The sequence below is a fragment of the Gossypium hirsutum genome, chromosome D02, assembly GCF_007990345.1.
Source record: "Gossypium hirsutum isolate 1008001.06 chromosome D02, Gossypium_hirsutum_v2.1, whole genome shotgun sequence".
Taxonomy (NCBI): domain Eukaryota; kingdom Viridiplantae; phylum Streptophyta; class Magnoliopsida; order Malvales; family Malvaceae; genus Gossypium; species Gossypium hirsutum.
Genome location: NC_053438.1, coordinates 67,407,159 through 67,422,507, shown reverse-complemented (window position 1 = coordinate 67,422,507; position 15,349 = coordinate 67,407,159).

Sequence of the window (15,349 nt, the reverse complement as noted above, 5' to 3'; positions counted from 1 at the left end):
GAAGTAGAGCCAGAAAGTGATGGTTTAAAGCTTGGGTCAATAATACTCAATTATGCGAAAGCGAAGAGGGATCACAAACAAAAAAGGTTGATGTTCATGGACATCGACATCATAGGCCGAATAAATAGTGCTATTGTTGATACAAGGGCATCAAACTCGTTCATATTGGATAAAGTCGCGAATAAGCTTGGTCTATTGGTTAGCAAATCGACCAAGAAGATCAAAATGATTAATTTCAAATATGTCCCAATTGTGGGAGTAACACAAAGAGTTGAGTTACAATTTGGCGAGTGGAAAGGCAAGAAAGACTTTGAGGTAATTCACTTAAATGATTATGACTTTGTTCTTTGCTTTAATATCCTTGATCGAATTAATACTCTGTTGTTTCCTTTTGTCGATTGCATATGTATATTGGATACTTGTCAACGACAATACGTAATGTCGGTAAGTCATGATAAGAAGGGTGGAACTAATGCATGTTGGCAATCTGGCTAGCTACAGATGTTCCGAGTGGTGGGAATATTGACTTGATATATTGGAGTGCTAACGAGACCCCCTGCATAATGCGAAAGGTGAATAAAATTGATATAAAGTCTGTTGGGTTATCAGTGAGGCTACCACCTATAAAAAAGGTGGGTTGTGCATTAGACTTTATGGGAAAAGTAGTTATGCAAACTAGGCAGCTGAATCGAGTAAATGTTATGAGTGAGGTACATATTGACTTACCATTGGCTTGGAAAAGACATAGAGACCCTTTCAAAGTTCTAAAAAGGGTAAGCCAAGAGGATTACAAACCAGAGTTATCGACAATACTCAATGTTAACCCGCCCAATGTAGGTTTGTCGAAGCTCATTTGTGCAAACCAAGGAGATCTTGATTGATGCAAGTCACAAGTCATACAAAGAAGTTAGAGTTAAGTGAAATGTACGAAGAAGAGAAACAATTAGAGTTAAACGACGACAGAGACATAAGTTGAGGCAAATGTTTCGAGGGGCGTGACTCCTCGACAGAGAAACTAGTTAGGAATTAGCTGAGGCATTAAAGCAGTTCCGAGACGAGTCAAACCAGCGTCATTCCAAGAATGCGACGAGGGCTTCGCAAGAATGGGTGAGGGAGAATGTCATGGGTCGTAGATTAAAGCCCACGACCATTGCACACAGAATGTCCTATAGAGGTCAACTTATTAACTGGGGCTCATTTGACCCACTTGAACTATCCCAACTTGTGAAACTCATGGAGAAGTCCATCTACTTGAAGTCTTGGTGGCCCAGTGAAACACTCCAGTAAAACTAGATTTACTAGGTTAATTAATGCAATTTCTAAAGGATAAAGATGTATAGAGTTTAAATACCTTAGGACTCTCGTCTTGTAGATAAGCACTAAGCTTAGTCGTCGATGTAATTCAATTTGTATCGTTGGATTTGGGGGAGCTCAATTATAAATAGAGGCCTCCCTTTCATTTGTAATCATCCTATTGTTAGTTAAATAATTTATTTTAGAACATTTACTCAAACACTTAGTGTGCATTGCTTTCTTGTAACTTTTTTAATTCTCTCGTTGCTCTTTTGTTTCGAGTTCTCTTCTACTATATTTTTCAGTGCCTTAGAGAGTTTTCAGGAGAATTCTCACTTTTCAAGTGTTGGGTTGACTTAAGCAAATTTGAAGCAAAGAAATCGTCCAAGGTTGCACGGTTTGCCAGACTAAATTTCATCCCCATGACATAGTCACTTATTTAGGATTAAGGTAAGTCGCACTATGAATGTTGTCGAAACCGTTTTTTGAAAACAAAAAATTTTAGTTGTCGACTTTAAAAGTAAAATTGGAGTCGCCAACTAAAATTTTTTGTTTTCAAAAAACAGTTTCGACAGCTTGGCGACTCCGCTGGGGACTTTAGAGAGGCGAGCCATAAACTGATTATGTTTGTCTTTGTGTCGGAAATCAAAAGTTTTAAAAAAAAATTCATGAGTTCCCTTCATACTCGTTGATTTTTTTCCATCATGGTGTTAGCAACTTTTTATTTGCATTTACATTTTGCATTACATGGTCAGTTTTACCCTTTAAGTGGGAGCGAGAAACTAGTCCTTCGTGAGATTTTCATCTCCGTGCAGCCATAGGGAAATGTATCCCCCTGAACTAAACTCGATCCACATGAGCCTATAATGGGTGAGGATCTAGGAATCTGCTGGTTCGGGTACCCTTACTCTAGAAACTAAGCCTCATATAGTGAGCTTTAGGAACTTGCCCTAGGGAGAGCTATACCAAACCCTAGTGGATTCCTGAATAAATGTTCTCGCTATTTCATGTTTATATTGGATTATATCTTTTTGGTGTGATATTGACTTGGGTTTATTTTGTTTTGATTGCATGACATCATGATTGCATTGCATTTGCATCTTAGAAAATAGATGTTGATTTGAGTTCGATTACTAGATTAGAAAGCTTGTTATGGAATACGGGTTTCTTGATAAGGTGGAAGATAATATGGCGGTCCGAAGAAAACATGGCACGAAAAGCCTAACAAGAGGAGTATACGACTTTGCTGCATGACCTGAGGATCCAAATTGTCAAAGTTTATTCAAAAGTCATCAAAGGTCCCAATCTCATAAAGAAGCTAATGAACGTGAATGAGCAAGGATTTACGACCTAGATCAAACAAAAAGGAGGTTAAATTCGCGAGATGTATCTTAATATCTGAAGGGTCGATGTCTTCACTTGGAGTATGAGGGTAAAGCTGTATATATATGTTCACTTTATGTAAAGAGATTTGTTTTCTAGTAAAGTTTTCTAGTAAAAAATTGAACATGAATCAACGTCTCTTTTTTGCATTCATTCCATGCACTTGCATCACATTACATCACATGCACTAAACACCGTTAAGGGATCCTGATTAACTAAAATCATTACTCAGTTAACTTGGAAACCAACCAACTAACCAAACACCGTTACGGCACTTGGCCAAAGATTAAAGATATGGATCAGAGATTGGAAAAGCTCGAACAGCATCAGAAGGAGATGCAAGACCGACTTCAGCTACAGATGCAGGAACGGTTAGACAAGATGCAACAAGTGTAACACCCCTTACCCGTATCCGTCGCCGAAATAGGATACGAGGTATTACCGAATTTTACTGATTTTTAAAAAAAAACTCAATATAACCCCTTTATAAATATCTAATCCTCCCTGCAAATTTTAAACCGAGACCAAGCCAACACAACCAATCCATTTCAACATATTTTCAAGATAGATTTATTGTATTCATAAGATAATCTTATCACATGCCAAAACCAAAATTTGTTAGCCATACTAATGGCTAACCATACATTCATTCCACATTAACATCTACTTTACTAGCTTATACATGCCATTGATTTCCAAAATAAGTTTCTTTATGTACCGAGATCTTGAGGTTGATAGTGTGATGCTTCTCCGACCAAATCCGACCTCCGAGCTCTTAACACTACAAAACAGGGGAAAAAGAAACAGGATAAGCACTTTGTGCTTAGTAAGCTCGTGTAACAAGAATTATACTTACCTAATATTTTCTATACAATGTAATAAACATTCATACACCCATTCCATACATTATTCCCCTATCATGCACAAACTCAACATTCAAATTAGTCCAATAATTTCCATGTATCAATAATTTATACCATGATTGATGAACTCATCAATACCATGATTTCCATTTCCTTGTTATTTTTCCATATTTACCCCGTTGAACTACTTGGAATTTCGATGAATTTTCAGGGGTATACCTAAGTGTACAAATTCCGGGTCCGTCAATTCATATTCATGTGCGCACATTTCCATTTCAGAAAGCACACTCCAGCGAACCTCATCCTTATAGCGGGATTACCAGTCCAGGCTAAATCCCATGTAATATAAACACATAGAGTATTGTCGGGATTACCAGTCCAGGCTAAATCCCCTGCAACGACAATTACTCTAATGAACTTGGATCTGAATGACCAGTCCAGGCTAAATTCAGACCCTAATTTGGATTACCCGTCCGGGCTAAATCCATTTTCCACATATTCTTCGGGAGGGCTATATCAGAATAGGATCACCCGTCCGGGCTAGATCCTGTTTACCGTCAATTCCTTTTCAGAGATCCATCGAATTTTCCTTTCATTCAACCGAGATTTATTTCCTCTTTTCATCAAGAATATCAATACTTCATCAATTATCATACAATAAACATACAACTCATATTCACAACAATAACAAACATTTCAAGCATTTAAGAATATAATTCAAGTTACACGAACTTACTTCGATACTTGTTCGTAAACTTAATTATCTCATTGTACAGAATTTGGATGATGTTTCCGTTTGTTTCATCTGAAAATATACTCATTAAGGATTCTAAGCATATAAATTATAACTCATAATTATTTTTTTACAATTTTTAATGATTTTACAATGTCAGAACAGGGGAACCCAAATTCATTCTGACCTTGTCTCACAAAACCTATTATATCTCATGATTTACAATTCCATTGCCTACACCATTTCCTTTATAAGAAACTAGACTCAATAAGCTTTAATTTTATATTTTATTCATCCTCTAATTCAATTTATACAATTTTTGGTGATTTTTCAAAGTTAACCTACTGCTGCTGTCCAAACTGTTTTAGTGCATGAGGTTAATTATTATTTTTCCCTAAACTTTCAATAAATGATAATTTCATCCTTGCTCAATTAACCTCTCAATTGAGCTGATTTTTCAAAAATTAACACATTATTCCATCACTTTAAACTACTTTATAGCCTTTGCAAATCAGAATTTTAGCATTAGACTTTAATTCCAAACTTTTCACAATTAGGTCCTACAAATCAATTTCTATTGAAATCACCTAATAAAATCATCTCATAAACAAATTAAAGCTTCACTTTCATCCTATTTCATCATAAACTTCCAGCACATATTCATATCAACTTTCCATTTCATTCATAAAATCAAAAGCTAATGAATTTAGTAATAGGACCTAGTTGTAAAAGTCTTAGAAACACAAAAATTATAAGAAAAAGGCAAGGATTAACTCACTTGGTGCAAAAATTATGAAAAACCAGCTTGAAGAAACCCTTAGGACGTTTTTGGCTGATGAGAGTGCAGAAAATATGAAGAGAATTCTAGATATTCCACTTTAGTCCAACTTTTAAAGCAAATTTTTGCAATATTCCAATTTTACCCTTAATTCTTCAATTCTCCTGATTTTTCTCAGCTATTGCCGCCCAAAATATCTCATTTTGGGGTTATTTGCAATTTATGTCCCTCCTCATTTAACAATTGAGCTATTTAATCCTTCTAGTAACTTTTACACCTTTTTCAATTTAGTCTTTTTTACTTAATTGACTACCCAAACATTAAAATTTTCTAACGAAATTTTAATACCATTTTACTAACACTTCATAAATATTTATAAAAATATTTTTGACTCGATTTTACGAGATCGAGGTCTCAATACCTTATTTTTACCCAATTTCTTCAATACTTTCTTTTTTTAACTAATCACTAAATCAGTAAAATTTTTCTATCAATATTTTCATACGATTTTCCTATCATAACAATATTCATGCAAAAATATTAAAATAAATTTCTCTTTAAATCAGATTTGTGGTTACGAAACCACTATTCTAATAGCCTTGAATCCCAAGATGATATGATGGCAAAGTTAACCCAACTGATAAATGGGGGAAGTGATAAAGGAAAGGGCCCCATGGCAAATGTCGAGGAGGGAAATGATGATGAACCTCTCTATCCTCCAAGTTTCACCCCTCCACATGTGCAAACTCAAATTGGATACCCACGTAAATCTACTGTCACCATCATGCCTCAGCAGTCCCAGGCCGGTGCTTCGAATTTTCAAGCTGGATTGGTTTCTAATCCCGGAAACCACCTTGTTAACTTTGTCGTTCCTAACTTCGATGAAGGGGCTGAAAAGGAAGGATTAAATGAGGAGTTACCAAGACAGTTAGAGGAAATGTGCAAATGGCTAGAGGAGAAATTCAAGGCGATGGAAGTCACTGAAAGCTATCGAGGGATTGACGCTAAAGAACTAAGCTTAGTTCCAGACTTAGTACTCCCTCATAAGTTTAAGATGCCAGAATTTGAGAAGTACAATGGGACAACTTGCCCAGAAGCTCATATCACCATGTTCTGCAGGCGAATGGCTGGATACGTTAACAATGACCAGCTATTGATACATTGTTTCCAGGATAGCCTTTCAGGGGCAGCATCTAAATGGTACAACCAATTGAGTCGTACCACGATTGGTTTATGGAGGGATTTGGCACAAGCGTTCATGAAACAGTATAGTCATGTAACAGACATGGCTCCTGATAGAATCACCCTTCAAAATATGGAGAAGAAGCCGAACGAAAACTTTAGGCAGTATACACAAAGATGGAGGGAAGTCGCAGTCCAAGTTCAACCACTGCTCTTAGAGAAAGAAATGACGATGCTGTTCATTAACACACTGAAGGCACCATTCATTACACATATGTTAGGGAGTGCCACAAAAAGCTTTTCTGACATAGTCATGAATGGTGAAATGATTGAAAGCGCCATAAGGAGCGGGAAAATTGATGCAGAGGAGAGTAACAAGAGGTCAGTCCCAATGAGAAGAGAACATGAGGTGAACAATACGGGTTACTTTAAATCAGTTACTGTGAGCCAGCCAAGAAAGGTGGCTGCTAACCAACACGGTTCATCAAAATAGGAAGCTGGTACAAGACAAAACATTGAGAGACCCCAATTCACGCCAATTCCGATGTCATATAAGGATCTGTATCAAAGCTTGTTTGATGTGCATGTTGTTGCTCTTCATTACTTAAAACCTTTACAACCTCCGTATCTTAAGTGGTATGATGCAAACGCTCAATGTGACTACCATGCGGGAATTACGGGGCACTCAATAGAGAATTACATTACCTTCAAAAAGCTAGTTGAAAAATTCATCAACATGGGAATTGTCAAGTTGGATGACTCATCAAGTGCAGAAAATCCGTTACCCAATCATGATTGAGGATGGAGGGACTGCAATGCATGAAGAAGTGGTGAGAAGTTTGCACATCGATGCCATATATGCAGACACAATTAAAAGGATCCTTGTTAGATATTCGCCTTAGAGATGTTTTAAATAATGGGACTGCAGAGGAAACCCCTAAAGTATTTAGAGTCTGTTAGAGTAATGTTCAGAACACACTTGTTGCTTTCAGCCTAGAAGCAATAGGAATTTCTTTGTGAAATAGGCTCACGTCTGAACATTATTATTTTAATGAAATACATCTTTGAGCAAATGTTCTTTCATTCTTTACGATTTTTTTTCTTTCAGATTTTTTTCTGCCAAAATATTTATTCATTCATTCATATTATTCATACATTCTTTTGTATATTCTTTGGTACCCACCATGGGTCCCCAAATATCAATGACATGAGTGACGCTGCTACAGACTCAGAATCTCCTTTTGGGTGAGACATGTGTTTAGAGGGATCTCGCAACTTTGAATGTGACGTGGATTGTAGCTTATCTCCAGACTTATTGAGGATGGTAGAGGATAGACAGATTCTACCTCACAAAGAATCATTAAAAGTTGTGAGCTTGGTGAAGATTGGAATGGATATGACTTCAAAGACAAAACATGACATTGTTGAGTTACTTCAAGAATTCAAAGATGTCTACACATGGTCATACCAGGATATGCCCAGGTTAAGCACTGTCATTACAATCTGAACAACAGCACGATATAAAAAATTTACAGTATGTCAAGATTAATATCATGAATGATGCAGTGAAAATTCTACCAGAGCAGTGTCGTTCTCTTTAGTTCATCACAGTTTTCTCTATTGAAGTTGAAATTCTTTCTCTCCGGGTATTGGCTGAGCAAGTTGGATGAAGCAGAACAGATCCAATCGCAATGTGATCAATTGAACTTGATAGAAGGAGGAAGACTAAAAGCTATTCATCAGGGTCAAATGTACCAAGAAATGAATGATGCGAGCCTACAGCAAAAGGTTTGTCCCAGAGAATTCCACGATGGCGACCTAATGCTGAAGAAGATCCTCACTCTACAAAAAATATAACGAATGCCAAATTGGGAAGAACCTTATGTTATAGAGCAGGTCTTTTCCAAAGAAGCTTTGATTTTGAACGAGATGAGTGATAAACCTGCAAAGTCCCATAAACTCAGATTCAGTCAGGAAATACTCCATTTAAAGAAAGAGAGGACCAAGGTAAAAACCCGCAAAGGGCAGTTTGAGTCCCAACAAAAAAAAAGGAAAAAGTGATGTGGAAAATGAAGAGATGAAAATGAAAAATGAAAAAGTAAAACCGGAGAGGCTAAGGTGAAAACCCGTAAAGGGCGCTTTAGACCAAAGGGGATTTGAGTTCAAAACCCAAAAAGGGCGGCTCAAATGTTGATCAAAATGGCGCTTGAAATTTTCAGAGTAGCTCAAATACTGATCAGAATGGGGCATGCAGTGGTCTTGCTACACCTAAATCAACAAGAAAGGGTAGGCGACATTTTAGGACATCAACAAAGTATTGTAGATATCCTAAACACATGTTAAACTCATAATGGCCTTTAGAAAGCCTGTACAAAATATTTCAAGCTGCAATATCTGGGGCACCTAATCCTTATGCTATTTTTGTCATTCTTGGAACACTTTATTCATTTCCAATATACGCATTCCTAAATCAATTTCTTTGTTATCCATCTTTGTTATCCTCGACAATTTATTCATCTCGAGCTATGCTCAGAACCAACTCTATTCTTATCCATGATCTTTTTGGAAGCATGTTGCATTAGAATAATGATCAATAGACTAATAAAACTTTCACAGGAGAAGTTTTGCATATTACTCTAGAAGTTTCTAAATAATACGGTAACCTAAAACAGGGTTATTATTTATAATACATCAAGCTTAAAGGTTGAATATCTAAGAGGGAGAGTCTAAATTAAGACTATCCCTTCACATTTTGTCGTTAAAAACATTGATTGAACAAAGGGACAAGAAGGTCATGTTGATGACAAAGCTTAAATAAACTAGCAAGCAATGATCATCAGGCAATAGGAAGAGGTTACATTAGAGAAGAGAGCCTTCATTTGTGCATGAGCCTTTGGTACGACACCTTGGGAATGGTGTAAGGGACCAGAAAGATTTAAATCCCGTATTCTTGAATAATGATAGGAGAGGATTGAAGAAAAGCCAGTCAAGCAAGAAGGCGTTATAGCATGTCAGTGTTAAAGCCTTAATAAACTTTGAGAAATGACTACCTAAGCGAGATCATTCTCGAAAAAATAAAATTTTGCATTCATTCAAATGTAATTCACACATGTTTAGTTAGGAGCATTTGATTCATTTTGATCATGCCATCCTAATCATTAGGCATAATTAGGTTCATTATACAGGTCATGTTCTCCAGAGAACAGATCAGTGAAAATAGCAGATCTTGCCTTCCTGCATTGACAGCGAAGCAGATTGAAGATACCAGTCTTACCTCTCTCGGTTGCAGTGGAGTAGGTTGATGGTGAATTTTACCTCCCTGAGGTTACAGTGGAGTACATTGAAGCCAGTAATTTTATCTCCATGTGCAACAGTGGAATAGATTGAAGATTACAGATCTTATCTCCCTAAGCAGTAGTGGAGCATATCAAGGATGGCAGATTTTACCTCCCTGTGGTTACGATGGAGTACATTGAAGCCAGTAATTCTATCTCCCTGGGCAACAGTGGAATAGATTGAAGATTACAGATCTTATCTCCCTAAGTAGTAGTGGAGCAGATCAGAGATGGTGGATTTTACCTCCCTGAGGTTACAGTGGAGTACATTGAAGCCAGTAATTCTATCTCCCTAAGCAACAGTGGAATAGATTGAAGATTACAGATCTTATCTCCTTAAGTAGTAGTGGAGCAGATCAAATATGGTGTATTTTACCTCCCTGAGGTTACAGTAGAGTACATTGAAGCCAGTAATTCTATCTCCTTGGGCAGCAGTGGAATAGATTGAATATTCCAGATCTTATCTCCCTAAGCAGTAGTGGAGCAGATCGAAGATGGCGAATTTTACCTCCCTGAGGTTACAGTGGAGTACATTGAAGCTAGTAATTCTATCTCTCTGGGCAGCAGTGGAATAGATTGAAGATTAAAGATCTTATCTCCCTAAGCAGTAGTGGAGCAGATCAATGATGGCGGATTTTATCTCCCTGAGGTTACAGTGGAGTCTATTGAAGCTAATAATTCTATCTCCCTGGGCAACAGTTGAATAGATTAAAGATTACAGATCTTATCTCCTTAAGTAGTAGTGGAGCAGATCAAGGATGGCAGATTTTACCTCCCTGAGGTTACAGTGGAGCACATTGAAGCCAGTAATTCTATCTCCCTGGGCAGCAGTGGAATAGATTGAAGATTATAGATCTTATCTCCCTAAGTAGTAGTGGAGCAGATCAATGATGGCGGATTTTACCTCCCTGAGGTTACAGTGGAGTACATTGAAGCCAATAATTCTATCTCCCTGGGCAATAGTGGAATAGATTGAAGATTATAGATCTTATTTCCCTAGGCAGTAGTGGAGTAGATCGAAGATGGTAGATTTTACCTCCCTAAGGTTACAGTGGAATATATTGAAGCTAGTAATTCTATCTCTCTAGTCGGCAGTGGAATCGATCGAAGAAAGCAGATCTTGTCTTCATGTATTGGTATGAAGTAGATCAAATAGAGCAGATCTTGTTTTCCCATACTGGTGGCGAAGTAGATCGAAGATACAAGTTTTATCTCCCTGAAGTTGTAGTGGAGCAGACAGAAATATCCGGTCCTATCTCCTTGGAGTTGCAATGGAGTGGATTAAAATCACAGATCTCATCTCTCTGAAATTTCAGTAAAGCAGATCGTATCCGATTTATCTTTAAGGCGTAGCAGAACAAATAGAAGCTATAAGTCTTATCTCCCTGAAGTTGCTGTGGAGTAGATTAAAGATAGCAAATTTTGTTCTTGTGAGAAGCTACAATGTATGAATCCTATCTCCCTGACATTGCAGTGGAGTAGATTGAAACGCTAGTTCCTGTACCTCTGAAGATGCAGTAGAAAGGAATGAGGCTACTAGAAGAGAAACACTAAAAAAGTTGAGGCTCAGTAAGACCGGGCATAATTGGGCCTTGTAGTCTTTGCTATGTTCCCATTACATGACAACGACCAAAGAGGGGCAGCTGTAGCAAACCCAATTAGCCCGGGCCCGCATGCAGAACCCAAACAAAAAAACCCAAATAAACAGTCTAGTGTTTTACAGGCCCAATAATATTAAACCTAAAAAACAATTAGCCCAAACCCCAATAGCCCATTAACTAAAATATAGCAGCAACCCTAGCACCATACGCCCTAGCCGCCGCAGCCTCCCGCCTCCAGCAGGATTCCAGGCGCCGCACGTCTCGGGGCCAACCTCCTCTCTATGCGCGCCGTACTCTTCATGAACACCTGCAAAAACGGACTAAGAGTCCACAAAGAAAAATATTGTAAAACTAATGTATTTTCTTAGGCTATAAAAAGCCTAAATCTGTACATTGAGAAGGGGAGGATACGGAAAAAAGAGACTGAAAATAAAGGCAAAGAGATAGAAAAATACAGAGATAATATTGAATACAAAGTGTTTTTTTAAGGTGATTTGCGTTTTATTTTCTTAGTCTATTCTTTTTTTTTCTTTTAACAAAAGCAAAGGAAAGAAACTTACCTTCGGAACCCATCGCGTCGCATCTCCGATCGGTGAAAGCGCAGCGGAGACCGATTGCGGCGGCGGTGCAAAGAGGGGCCGAAAAACCCTAGCAGAGGGCCTCAGTTTTTTTTAATTTTTTTCCTTTTATTTGGTTTCAAATGGTTTTAGAAAAAAACTGCTTTAAATAGCAGATTAAAACAGCGCCGTTTTATCCAGGCCTTGACCCGCGCGGTGACCCGACCCGGAGGGGAGGATCCGCGCGTTCTGGTCGAATAGGAGATTGGCGCGAATGGTCCCTGCTGGTTGCGACACGCTTCAGTTAAGTCCCTTTTGTTTTTTAAATTTAGGCCGCATATTTAGTTTTTGTTTCAATTGGGTCCCTCGCCGCGCAGCGCATTGGAAGGACGGGATAATTTCCCTTTTGGTCCTCCATTGTTACGCGCGCATTCAAGTGAGCCCTTTTTTAAAAAAAAATTATTCTAAATTCGCCCCATTGCTTCGTTTTCAACTCAATTTAATCCATTTTTTTGTTTTTATCATAATTATGCTATATCATTTTTTATTTTATCCTATTTATTGTTATTATTAATATTATTATTGTTATTATTATTTCATTCATATATACGCCTATTTTAATCTACATGCTTATTTAATACATACATGTTTTTAAGTTTTCATGAACACATGCATTCATACATTTTTTAAACTTTTTTTTTACATTTTTTTAGTTTTTTAACTTTCTCATACTTTATTTTCCATATATATACTTATACATTTTTAAAATAGATACATATATACATACATGTTTTAGTTCTTATATACACATATTTTATACATTTTCATATATTATGTTTCCATAGTTTTTATAAATAAATATGTATATATATATATGTGTATACATCTACATTTTATAATACATATGCATTTTTTTTACATATACATATTTTTAGAAATTATTATAAACTTTGTTGTTTATTTGTACACTTATATGTGCATTAACGTATGCATTTTTTTTTTCGATTTTCATATTCACACCTACATGCATTTTTTTTATATATTACATTCCGTCTTTTTATATGTATTACTGTATATGTGTTAAGTATATACGCATACCTATCTGCAAATTCATTTATTGTACTTGTATATATATTTGTAAATATTTATGCATATATGCTTTAAATTAGAGTATCCGTTTCATAATTGTACATTAATTTTTTTGACATACCTTTTAGAAAATATATTTGTTTTGGTTTTGCCAAAGCCTTAAAATCATTTTTTTTCTCAAGTCATAAGTTTGTGAATAAAAGCAATATTCAAGGTTTTGGGATTTTCGAGGAAAACTGAGCCCTAACGTATTGGGTTCCGATTTTCTTTGTTGATTTCAAATAACCGAGAATATTCTTTATTTTAAATACATGAGCACCAAAAAAATCATTTTTGGGGACTTAATTTGTTGTGCCCTAACGTATTGGACGTGACATATTACTTCCTCAAAATGAAGATTTTCGTATAAAATGAGAATGATATTCAAAGTTCGGGAATTTTGAGAAGTTGTACCCTAACGTATTGGGACTCGATTTCTTTACATGACTTGAACAATTGATTATCCTTTTTCAAATTTCATCATTTGGAGTTGATTTTAAAATCCTTTAAACCTTCGACACTAAGACATTAAATGATCAATTTGGTATCGATTTTGGGTGTTACGAGGGTGCTAACCCTTCCTCATGCGTAACTGACTCCCGAACTCGTTTTCTCAAAATTCGTAGACCAAAATAATTTTTAAGGTGAGCCGATCACACCTTAATAAATGATCGGTGGCGACTCCAATTTTATTTTTAAAGTCGACAACTAAAATTTTTTGTTTTCAAAAAACGGTTTCGACAAATGTAAAAAATGAATTAATCCGTAATGGATCTATGGTTAATTTAACTTGAGTTATGTCTGATGTATTGTCAATCTAGACAATTACATCTATGAATTTCAAGTATTTCTCTTTTAATTTCAAGGAAAGGATTAAATTGTAAAGAAAATAAAACTTATTTTCTCCATGGACGGTGGTGGCTTGAACTTGAGAGAAATATGGAAAGGATTATTTTACTTTTCATCTTTTACTTAATCATTAATTAATATAGAAATATCTAAAAATAAAATAATAGTAAACTTGATAATAAAATATTTTAACCAATAATATTTCTACACTATTTATCCTTAATTATTACATTTAATATATATTCAAATTAAAAAATGGCGATTTTGCCCTTCACAATTCTCTAAAATTTCATCTTTAAATCACTATTCACTTTTAGAAAAAATAGAAACTAACCCCTAATATTTCTTCACTTATTCAATACGGTCCTTGTTTACCAATTTTCTATCACAAGGACTTTTAAGTTGTTTGCACTTCTGGTCCCTTAAATTTCTCATATTTACATTTTAACCCTTTAAATTTTAAATAATTATACTCGAGTCCCAAAATATTTCAAATCTTTGCAATTTACTCCATGCTTTAAATTAATATATCATGACATACTTTTTAATTCAACTTCATTTGGCATCCACCAACCATATATTTTCTCAATTATGTACCTTATTTCATTTATTTGGTAATTTCACTATATATGATTTCAACTTAATATCACTTTTTATAGTATAGCGATTTTAGTGGTGTTACAATTCTAATTTGTTTAATCGATAATTCCTATTTACAGAAAAAATTACAAGAGTTCTATTTGAATAAGGTCTAATAAAATAATATTAATTTAATAAAAAATATTGTACAATAGTAGACCATAGTACATGGTTGGAAGCACCACTAGTAAAACACTAGGGTTTGCCACCCCTTACATGGTATATGGCCAAGTTATGCATTTATTGTCCAATTATATATGTTTCCTAGACTCTAATCTAACTCTTATAATTTATCAAACCTAATATTTATATTCTATTACCCAAAGCATTATTTATTCAATTTAATTAATTTCTTAGTTAAATTATTTTTTCAATCAATTCTGATTATGTTAAAGTCATTGCAACTTTATGTGTTAGAATCTACGAGGAAATATATTTAATTGTCTTATTCTACAAATCTATAATAACTAATTAATTTACTTCCTATTTCGAAATTCAATTATTTAATTATAATTAATTAGATAATAAATTGAAAACATTAAATTAATTCCTAAGTCATTTTTTTATTTAACGAGAAAACGCATTTACTGCAGATAGTGATACATGCATCTATTTCTCTTACTTCGTCATTTGCATTCATTCCATATTATTTGGTTCCAATGCAATTCATTTCTAGTTATCTTGAGCTAGTAGAAAAATTGAACATAAATAATTAGGGTTCAAATAATTTGTAATTAAGTTACAACTTTTCACTTATTAATTACACAATTATTTAGTTACGAAATCATTCCATTAAAGTGTCATTGAGCTCTCTCTTATTATATACCATTATGAAAGTTACCTATTAAGTGTTCGTCCAATGACATTGTCATAAGTGTGTTACCATTCTAAGATCATAAGATATTCTTAATCTTTTTGGGATAAATTCGTTCTCCTAAAATGGTCATATTTTATCTCTCAATAACTATTACATCTTCCTTCACGAAAAGTCAATTACAAACAAATAGT